We start from the raw sequence: 12,089 nt of genomic DNA on the forward strand, positions 1-12,089 counted from the left end.
ACACAGATTTAACTAAATTGGCCAAGTAATGTGCTCCGTCTTTTCCTGTTTGTCTTTTTCCCTGCCTGCATGTCTCTTTCCTTGTCTATCTCTATCAAGGTCTGTGTATTTCTCCATCTATATTTGTCTGTCTCTCTGGCTGTCTCCTCCTTCCCTGTCTGCCTGTCTCTGTCCCTGTCTGCATGCCTGTCTGTCTCTTTCCAGGTCTGTCTCTTTCCTGGTCTGTCTCTTTCCAGGTCTGTCTCTTTCCCCGTCTGTCTCTTTCCCCGTCTGTCTCTTTCCCCATCTGTCTCTTTCCAGGTCTATCTCTCTGTCTGTCTATTTCCAGGTCTGTCTCTCTGATTGTCTCTTTCCAGGTCTGTCTATCTGTCTGTCTCTTTCCAGGTCTGTCTCTCTGATTGTCTCTTTCCAGGTCTGTCTCTCTGTCTGTCTCTGTTTGTCTCTCTCTATCCGTCTCCCCACCAACATCTTATTACCTCACATATAAGCTTCTTATACTATGAATGTCTTTTGTTCCTATAGCAACCAATCACAGCTCCTACTAATAACCTGTAGTTCCAGGCTCCATTTACTTTAATGGAGGCATGTTTTTTGTAGAGTAATTTGGAAATGCGGGGTTAAATTTTCCCGTCAAAACATAGTCTGCGATGTTCCCTGGGTCACATGAGGTGTCTGTGCAAAATTTCGTGACTGTAAATGTGACGGTGCAGATACACTTTTCATTTCACTTTTTCCCCATTATGTAGATAGGGGCAAAATTAATTGGTAAATTGAAACGCTCGGGGTTAAAATTTCACCTCACAACATAGCCTATGATGCTCTCGGGGTCCAGACGTGTGAGTGTGCAAAATTTTGTGGCTGTAGCTGCGACGGTGCAGATGCCAATCCCAGACATACACACACACACACACACATACACACACACACACACACACACACATACACACACACATTCAGCTTTATATATTAGATAGTTATGTGTCCATCCATCTTATATTATAGCTGAGATATATTACTCAGTAAATGATTGCTTTTATTCATAAGTACTGTATAGTTAAACTCATTATAGAGAAAAATAACCATTTAGAAATACATCATTGATTAAGATGCTTTAGAATGATTCTCTTAAATAAAATGAGTTGCAATGCTTTATTTCAGAAAGTTAAATTCCAAGTTCAATTGATCGCAAACGCATGTGACGTAAGTGGAGTCAGTTTTCTATTGCTACCTTTTTTACGACAAATTTTAACTGTTTCATGATTCATCTACAAATATAGTTTCCTATTACTTATATATTATTACCATCTCTACTGTTACCTAATACAGTATCAAAGAGGTAATATCCAATAATTGACCCTCCCTATTGCTACAGGCTTAAGTTTGTGTTTATTGAGGCTTTCATAGTATATTTCAGTTTATAAGCTTACAAAGGCAAGAAATTATGTTTTAGGGTCAGCACACATGGCGAGTAATACAGAGCAAGTGGAATGCGATAAAAAATTGCATTCCACTCGGACCAATATTACTCTATGGGGCAGCTCCCATGAGCATTTTTTTTCTCAGCCCTAATCGGACCAAGAAAACAATTTCAGCATGCTGCGGGTGCAATGCCATCCTGTTTCACTCGCACCCTCTCAAGTCTATGGGGGTGAGAGAACATCGCATTGCACTCGCATTACAGCAAAGTGCAATGCGATTCTTGCATCAGCTGGCAACGGAGGCGATGGGGAGATATATCCTTTCCTCTCCTCCGCAGCGCCAGCCCTCCCCTCGGCAGCTGTGGTCTGATCACATGATCGGACCACAGTCGCATGACACTTGGCTGCTGCTGTGCTGTGAGTGTGAGCCAAGTGTCATGCGAGCACTCTCACTAATCCCCGTGTGGTCTCAGCCATAGATGTTAAATTTGTCAGCCTTCTCATTAGAATCCCCCTCTTGTTAGCAAAAAGGGGTGTGACAGTAAAAAATAGCTCTTCCTCTGGATAACTTTATAACACATTCAAAATATTCCATATTGTTTATTATGCTTTCTTCCATGGCATAACATATTCTACAGCACTTTACAAACATCATCACTGTCCCCATCGGGGCTCACAATGTAAATTGCCTATGAATATGTCTTTGGAGTGTGGGTGGAAACCAGAGTATTCGGAGGAAACCCACGCAAACATTGGGCATTGGGGTTGTCTATGCTGTACTGCATCTTTATGGCATCATATGTTGACCTATCCTTATGACCTATATGAATTTGTAATATCACCTTTTGCACATTTGTTTCTTCAGTAAATCTTAAATGTATTGAATTACTATTAAATTCCTTATTTATTATTTTAGCATAATGAGATTGAAGTTCTCGTTGTACATTTGAGATCTCGTGGATTGATTAATCACTTTTTCGAAACTACTTGTGCTGTGATGGTAAGTCAACTTATTGCGAGTACACAACAACTGTATTTCACTTTTCAAGCACAGAATGATAAAGAAAATATGTATTGTTTTCTTCTCTCTATAGAATCCACATATAAAACAAGCTAATGTGGAAATGTTTGCGGTTTTCCAAACAGTGAACACCATATATGTAAGAACATTAACATTTAAGCTATTTTATTTTTATGTAGGGGTTATGTCCGTTACATTTTTTTACTCTACTTCATTATTCTGTATTCAACCTAGTCAAACATATACAGGACAAAGTGACATATAACAATACACGCATAGTACAACATTGATATCCTGGATAAAAATGTGGAAATTTTGACAAATTTACAATACATTTCTTTACTTCACAGTCAGACTGACCGGTGCACCAATTTATTATAGATTTTCCTTTTATGCTTCCATAGTCTTCAGATTTACAGTATCAGCAAGTAGATCACATTGTAGACACAAAAATTCACAATATTCACTTATATGGTCCTTAAATTCTCTTTATGTACACCTTCCAGGCATTTTGTGTTTACTAGAGTTGAGAGAGTATCTAGCTATTCGTACTCTCTGTACTCATAATGAGTACTGTCTAATACTTGTGTATTCATTCCGAATAGCATGTACAATCCAAGTCAGTGGGGAAAAACTTGTTACTTTGCGAGTTTTTCCCCATTGACTTATAGCAAATAGGGCGGAATTCGGGTTACTCGTTACTTTGCATGTTTTTCCCCATTGACTTGCATTGCACATGCTATTCGGAACGAATACGCAAGTATTAGACAGAATAGTGAGTTACTCGCTCAACTTTAGTGTTTACGTGTTCTATGCAGTCCTATATAATTCAATGAAATAGACTAATAACAAGCCGCCTATAAATTCCAAGATAATCGACTAACAAATCCCATATAGTCAGAGTCAATGGCAGATAGCATCCTCCAGGGGCCTATGTGCAGAATGTTGGCTCACGTCTGTCAGACCCCATGTCTATACACACATGTATTAACAGATAAAGATTTTCTTAAACTAACACACAAAGATATCCCAATGCAGAAAGTTTCATTTAACTATTAACACATTAAAAGACATTGAATTTGTATAAGTTTGGTGTCAAGTTATACTTTTCTGCAAAGTATATCTTAATGCAAAGGAAGAAAATGTTCTATCAGCTCAAAACCAAATCCAACGCATATCAGCTCACCAAGGAATGGCCATGATTAGCAAATGCAGGTGCACAGATCTTCATGGCTGGTGTCCACATGTTTCATAGGAAGCAAGTAAACAAGGTTTCATCCAGCATCAACTATATTAATATCTCAATTTATTTATAATCATTAAAACAAGTCCAGAATAGTAATAATTCATTGGAAATTCATGGAATGAATACAGGGAAGGCAAGCTGAAGTGTTTCAGTTGAGCTTGACCTTAGTCATTGTTCGTCCGAAACGCATCAGTTGCCTGTCCTGTATTCATTCCTTGGACTTCCCTTTAATTTTAACTTTTCTAAGGACTCCTTTTAATGATTATACATAAATTATATTTTAATTACGCTAGTGCTGGATCAAACGTTGTCTACCCCTACTTATTTCTTACTGCACCAATAATATTGTCATTTTAAAAAATACTAAATCTTCATACATATACACACACAGTATGAATGCACAAATGCATATTATCATTGGATGTAAATACGCACATGATACACGCATGCATATTAACATTGGACATATACTGTATATATACACACATACACAGTGTATATACAGTATATACATATATATATATATACTCTGTGTGTATAATATATATATATATATATATATATATATATATATATATATATATATATATATATATATATAATTACACATGCTCATGATACACACACGTGTATACCTTACAAACCCATTTACACATTATGCATGAATATAACCATTACACATACATTCACTTTGTACAAATGCAAAATTGGCGTAAATATATGTTCTGTAATTTCTATAAAAGAAAATCCCATTGTGTGTGAACATATCCCTAAATTGAGAGGGAACTGTATGCTACATAATTTGCAATTTAATCTTTTTACAGATAGAGAAAATTATTTTTTTTTCTTCTTTTCACATTCCCCAAGTAAAAGCTTATTTGTGGGAAAATGGTTGTCTAATGAAAACATAGCTCTTTGCCTAGCAAACACAGCAAGTAATATGGAGCGAGTGGAATGCGATTAAAAATTGCATTCCCCTCAGACCAATTTTACTCTATGGGGCAGCTCCCATGAGCATTTTTCTTCTCAGCCCTAATCGGATGGAGAAAACAATTGCAGCATGCTGCATGGTGGAACCTGTTTCACTCGTACCCATACAAGTCTATGGGTGCGAGTGAAACATTGCATTGCACTCATATTACAGCGGAGTGCAATGCGAGGCAATCAATTGCAATCAGCCGGCAATGGAGGAGATGGTGAGAAAAATGTTGGCCCTCCCCTTCGCAGTGCCGGCTCTCCCCCCGCAGATGTGGTCTGATCGCAGCATTGCACCACAGTCATATGACACTCTGCTCCCACTGTGCTGCGAGCGTGAGCCAAGTGTCAGGTGAGCTGAAAGTTCTTCTCTCTTTTTTAAGTGTCATGCGAGGACTTGCAGTAATGCCCATGTAGTCCCACCATCTTCCCACACACCTATGAAAGCAATATATTTATATTGAAATCTAGCAGGCATGTAACATGAATAGCATAGTCAAACAAAGCAAGACAGGCAAAATACATTGAGCAATAGGTATCAGGCACAGGTCTGGGTAACAACCCAACAGAAGGATATTCTGGGCATAGCAGACGGCTAATACAAATACAGCAAAGAACCTTTAATCAATAAAGGCTTGAATGACCTTGTGGCTCAGCTACTAACTATAACTGGAAAGTGAACAGATTTGCAATTACAAAACAGGGGGAAACCTAATATTTCCTATTGCATCAAAAACTCATAAAATATGTTGCAAACACCGATTTGATGTAATGTGCAAGGTATTTTGGAAAAGCCCCTGAGGTCCCACATGGGGTCAGGTCAGACTTCTCGTGTAAGGTGTAGAAAGGCTGTTCGCATTTTTTACCGATGTGTGCAAATCTAATTGCAAATTGTTCGACTTCACCGATACTTGTGAATTACCTAAAATTTGACTTTACATTTACTTCATATCAAATTGATTCACTTACTTCTATGGATGACATATATTTTAAAACATATAAATTTAATTAGTTACCATATGACTGTTCCATACATAGTAACATTGTGTTTTATTTTCTTTACAGGATGGTGGCTTAAATGTGGGCCTTGGTTGTATCAGTAATGCTTTTCCTAATATTTTTCAAGGAGTTGTTGGTGCTGCCACTGGACTAGCTAGTGGTGCTACCCATGCTGCCCTTGGAGTAGCTAGTGGACTTGCCAATGCTGCTGGTGGAATAGTTAATGGTGCTACCAATGCTGCCCTTGGACTAGCTGGTGGACTTGGTAATACTGTCGGTGGAGTAGCTAGTGGGGTTACCAGTGGTGTCAATGGACTATTCGGTTCACTTGGTGGATTAACTGGTGGATTAAAAAAGGGTTAATAAAAGGTAATCATTTTCATTACTTTTTTTTAAACAAAATTGAAATGATCAATATAATAGCTCACTTAGAAAATTAGTTTTCTTTTTACTCTCATTAAGTACATTACACATGGAATTCAGGTGTAACATTCATAGTTCTTTCTTTCGTTTTCCCTCTCTTTACTTCTCAAAACTCTAGTTAAAATAATTTGGTGACCCTGTTTTTGCAATTTAGCCTTCCTTTACAAAATCCTACTATCTGTAATTGTCTTTCTTGTGTACAGATAAGCTTTCATTCTCTTGTTTTTGGCAAATATAAAATGACTTTGTCACCAGGTTTTGCGGTCTCATCTGAGTATGGTGTAGGGGCCCAAACCCCGATTCACCTACTAGGCTGATTGCTGTAGTTTGATAAAACAATTTGTTTATCAAAAACTGTAGCATTTTATCAATGAGCAAACCTGATGATTACAATTGAGCAACCCTACAGCACTTCATGAACTATGTCTATCCCTGCCCACCACCTTAAATTAGCATTCTGCTAAAGCACACTGTATACAGAATGTTAATCAATATTGAGGACGGGTGCTATACAGAGCTCATCCATGTGAGAACTGTCTGTGTTCCCGCAAATAAGTCTCAGAGATTTTTCCAGAGTTATACCAAATACAACAGTATTTTATCAAAACTACACCAATAAATCACTGATGACACTGTCAGTTTTTCTCGTTTTTCTCGAGCCCTTAGCATAGTTTATTGTGAGTCTATACACATGTAATTTACTCATGACTTTATTCAAGTAAGGACACTGACCTTGATTCATCATTATCGTTTCTCCAGTTTTCTGCAGTAATTTGCTCCTGTTTAGTTTCTATAGTATTTTTACCTTATTCTCTATGCCTCTTGTGCCACTTTTTTAAGTTGTCTTTCTTTTTTAAGTCTGTTTTATATTTTCAGTAGATGCTATGATTACCTAAATATCATAACAGATTCATGAAATGCAAAAAAGTCTGATTTTTTAGGTGCACCTCAGTGCTCCCCCCATACACACACAAACGCCCACTCCCTACCTCCACCATAGAGTAAGATTTGTGGAATATTTTCAATTTGGAGCATTTTTTGCAACTTTTAATAGAGGTTGAGACTTTTACAACTGAAAAGTTGCACTGGTTAAAGACAAAAATTTGATTGCGTTTTTGACCATGCGGTTTTTGTCTCTGTTTGGTGTGTCATGCTTTAAATAAAGCTGCTTTGTTTTTGGAAACTTCTGTTATTGACATTTTTATGTGTGAATTACATGCGTTTTTGATGCATTTCCAATTTGGAAATGCACTAACAACACGTGCATTTTCACCTGCGGGATTTCGGTATCTAATGCAAGTTTATGGGGAAATACTGCACAGAAAACTTTACATACCCGAAGAGAAATTGACATGCTGCGGATTAGAAAAACGAACCACAGGTCACTTTACACAGCTTAGAAAATAAGCACAGTGGGCATGAAATTTTTGAAAATCCTACCCTCTTTGTTTGAACTGAAATGTGATATGTCAAAAATGCAATAAAAACTCATCAGAGGCATGTACCCTTAGAGGCAGAGGTCATATGTGAACCAGGACCTGCTCCAGCATGCACCGTTAGAGGCAGATGCCACGTGTGAACCAGGCACTGCTCCAGCACGTACCCTTAGAGGCAGATGCCATGTGTGAACCAGCCCCAGCTCCAGCACGTACCCTTAGAGGCAGATGCCACGTGTGAACTAGGCCCCGCTCCGGCACATACACTTAGAGGCAGATGCCACGTGTGAACTAGGCCCTACTCCGGCACATACCCTTAGAGGCAGATACCATGTGTGAACCAGGCCCTGCTCCAGCACGTACCCTTAGAGGCAGATGCCACGTGTGGACCAGCCCCAGCTCCAGCACGTACCCTTAGAGGCAGATGCCACGTGTGAACTAGGCCCCGCTCCGTGATCAAACTATATACACTAACACTTGAAATGTTACAGAAATGTGTTGATAAATATTATCAGAGGGTAAAACGCAGGTATCACTGTCTTCTTAGCTGTTGAAATTGAGCCATTCATTAAAGTAGGATTATTATTTAAAATAATATAAAAATGCAATAAATCAGCTCTTAAATGACATAAACTCTCATCTCTCTTATTCTGAGAAATTTTCTAAGCTCAATTTTAATTTCCAAGCTTATACAATATTTATTTTCTAAATTATTTTACAGTTCCACATTGCCTCAGCCCATCAAGACATGATGAATGAAAATATAACTAAGAATTCGTCATACAATTTGGAGTCATTTGCATCACAAAAATATGTTTCATCGAATCTCAGTTGTAAATGTTGCACACATTAACCTTACTTTGTCAGTTTGTTGCAAATAAATATAAAGCATCAAATATAAAAATGTGTATATTGCTTTATTATTTGGGGTATTTTTTATATCAACATTCAGGTATCTGTCTAAAATGTTCAAATATTTAAAACTGCAAAGTGGTTGTAAAAACACACACATTGTGGATTTAATTATTTGTCAAGGTGATCATCTAACATATAAGGATTTCTCAATGAACCTTTTAAGATTATAAAGGAAAACCTGTTCAATATGAATAACTGCATTCCTGACCCCATGCTTATCTTATGTACTATCATGATAATTAAGGGAGAGTGAGGACCAAGGCTCCTACACAAGCCCCCAGACTATGGGGCTCTGGTTATATATTATCTCAGAGTTACCTCTGATGATGAGGATCTCTAAGCCCAGGGCCGGCTCCAGGTTTTTGTGGGCCCTGGGCGAAAGAGTCTCAATGGGCCCCATCCACACACAGACATGCACATATACATACACATACAGGCATACGTACACATACTTATTTAAAGAGAAATTCACAAAAACACATAAATAGACAAATCTAGACACAGTCATATACACTGCCAGATAGATACACATCATACACACACACACACACACACACACACACACACACACACATTATTTTTATATATTTATCCTGTATATATATTTCTAATATTGGGAAGCCGGCAACAGCCTCATTCACCTCCCGGCTTGTCTAACAGACATGGCCGCACATAGGGCACACTAACACTGCAGTATATACATCACAAGAGAGGCTGGGGACAAACACATTACTGGGGGGAATACATATTACTGAGGAAAGGGGTATACAGCTCTAGAGGAGGGCAGTGACTGAGGTGGGGGGGGCAGCTGTGAGGTGGGGGGTTGACATGCAGCTCTGGGTGTATACAGCTCTGGGGTGGGGGGGGGGGACATACAGCACCTGGGTGGAGGGGACATACAACTCTGGGGGTATAGTAGTATGCAGCCCCCATATTGTGTTATGAAGCCCCCATTGTCCTCCATATAGTATTATGTAGCCCCCGTATGCACTATGCAGCCCCCATATAGCACAATGCAGACCCAGATAGCATTAGGCACCTTCATGTAGTATACAGCACACATATAGCACAATGCAGACCCAGATAGCAATAGGCACCCTCATGTAGTACACAGCCCCTAAATACCACAGTGCAGAGCCAGATAGCATTAGGCACCCTCATGTAGTACACAGCACCTATATAACACAGTGCAGAGCCAGATAGCATTAGGTATCCTCATGTAGTACACAGACCTATATAGTACAATGCAGACCCAGACAGCACAGTGCAGAGCCAGATAGCATTAGGCACCCTCATGTAGCATACAGCTTGTATATAGCATAGCCTGTATATAGCACAGTGCAGAGCCAGATAGCAGTAGGCACCCTCATGTAGCATACAGCTTGTATATAGCATAGCCTGTATATAGCACAGTGCAGAGCCAGATAGCAGTAGGCACCCTCATGTAGAATACAGTGATTAATACTCAGTGGCGTAACTAGAGTTTGATGGGCCCTGGTGCAAAATTTGGACCGGGGCCCCCCTCCACCAACACCGACACTTAGGGTGCGGGATAATGACACTGACACTCGGGGTACAGGATAATGATGCTGACACTTGGCTATTACCCTCAGCACCCAGGTTTCCCATGATCTGAAATCCCTCTATCAGTACCCAGCTTTCTCATGTTCTGATATCCATCTTTCCCTCAGCACCCAGCTTTCCCATAACAGAGTAAAGCTGGGTGCTGAGAGATGTATAGCAGAGCATGGGAAAGCTGGGTGCTGAGAGATGTATAGCAGACCATGGGAAAGCTGGGTGCTGAGGGAAAGAGCCTTTTTCCCTCAGCACAAAACATTCCCATCCCCTGCTTGTATCTTTGTCCTCCTTATATATAGATCTCCAAATACTATAATGGCCCCCACATAGCCTTCCGTATAATATAAAGGGTCCCACATAACCCGTCATATATTATAATGCACCCCCATAGTTCTCCATGTATTATAATTCACCCCATAGTACTCCATATATTATACTGCACCACAGTCCTCCATGTTTTATAACGCACACCCATGTGTGTCCATGTGTAAGGTAGCCTCCATATTTCTCCATTTATTATAATGTAGCCCCCATAGTGCTATATGTATTATAATGTAGCGCCATAAATCATCATATTGTATTATGCAGCCCCATACTCCTCCATGTATAATGCACCCCTAGTCCATGTATAAGTTGTCCTTCATGTTTATTATGCAGTCCCATAGACCTCCATGTATCATGCAGCCAGGCCCCTCCAGGCCTCCATGTGTCATGCAGCCAGCAAAATAAAAAACAAGTACCTCTCTTCTCCTTCCGACCCCTGCGACTGCGGTAGTTACGCCCCTGCCCCCATATGTCACACACCCTGCACCCCCATATCACACACACTACACCCCCATATCTCACACACCCTGCTTCCCATACAGCCTGCACCCCCATATCACACACACTACACCCCCATATCTCTCACACCCTGCTTCCCATACAGCCTGCACCCCCCATATCACACACACACACACACTGCTCCCCATACAGCCTGCACCCCCCATATCCCACACACACACACTGCTTCCCATACAGCCTGCACCCCCCAGATCTCACACACTACACCCCCATATGTCACATACCCTGCTTCCCATACAGCCTGCACCCCCCATATCACACACACACTGCTCCCCATACAGCCTGCACCCCCCATATCCCACACACTACACCCCCATATGTCGCATACCCTGCTCCCCATACAGCCTGCACCCCCATATCACACACACTACACCCCCATATCTCACACACCCTGCTTCCCATACAGCCTACACCCCCATATCTCTCACACCCTGCTTCCCATACAGCCTGCACCCCCCATATCACACACACACACACACTGCTCCCCATACGGCCTGCACCCCCCATATCCCACACACACACACTGCTTCCCATACAGCCTGCACCCCCCAGATCTCACACACTACACCCCCATATGTCACATACCTGCTTCCCATACAGCCTGCACCCCCCATATCACACACAATACACCCCCATATCTCACACACCCTGCTCACATATCTCACCCTGCCTGTACCCCAACTTTCCCCTCTCAAACACTCTGCACCCCTTCACATCCTTCTGTCAGTCTGCAGCCCTCATATGCCCCTCACCCTGCAGCCCCCCTCCCCCTCATGTCCCCTCTTTTCTTATTACCAGTCATCATGTGTCCAAATCTCCTTCAGGATTCAGTTCTCTTGCTTTCTGCCCGGCATCCTGTGTCTCCTCCCACACAGTCACATGGGCGTGACATCATCGCAGGTCCTGCAGGATGGAGATTCCGTCTGCTGTGCAGGTCAGGAGCTCTCCTGCAGCTCAGACATGGCTGGTGGCCTCTCCAGGTCAGGGACCCCTCTACTGACACTGGGCTCCCCTGACTCACAGGTCGGCCACTACACAGCAGCACTACACATAGACGCAGAGCGGCTGCCGGGCCCCTATGTGTACTAGTGCCGCTGTGTAGTGGCCGGCCTGTGAGTCAGGGGAGCCCAGTGTCAGTAGAGGGGCGGCTCACTTCTCCTCGTTCCCCCGCTGATCCGGTCTCCTCGGCGCATCGTCCATTGCTGTCGCTCGCTCTGACCTCTCTGCAGGCGCGC

General features: G+C 41.4%; 1 long non-coding RNA gene across 1 annotated transcript; it reads left to right on the forward strand.

Moving 5' to 3' along the window:
• Positions 1 to 1,173: 1,173 nt before the first annotated feature.
• LOC142301274 (uncharacterized) lies at positions 1,174 to 5,790 on the forward strand. The gene is made up of 4 exons (XR_012752735.1): positions 1,174 to 1,200; positions 2,335 to 2,418; positions 2,513 to 2,578; positions 5,726 to 5,790. It is a non-coding gene; the product is annotated as an uncharacterized LOC142301274 (long non-coding RNA).
• Positions 5,791 to 12,089: the final 6,299 nt, after the last annotated feature.

The sequence above is a fragment of the Anomaloglossus baeobatrachus genome, chromosome 4, assembly GCF_048569485.1.
Source record: "Anomaloglossus baeobatrachus isolate aAnoBae1 chromosome 4, aAnoBae1.hap1, whole genome shotgun sequence".
NCBI lineage: Eukaryota > Metazoa > Chordata > Amphibia > Anura > Aromobatidae > Anomaloglossus > Anomaloglossus baeobatrachus.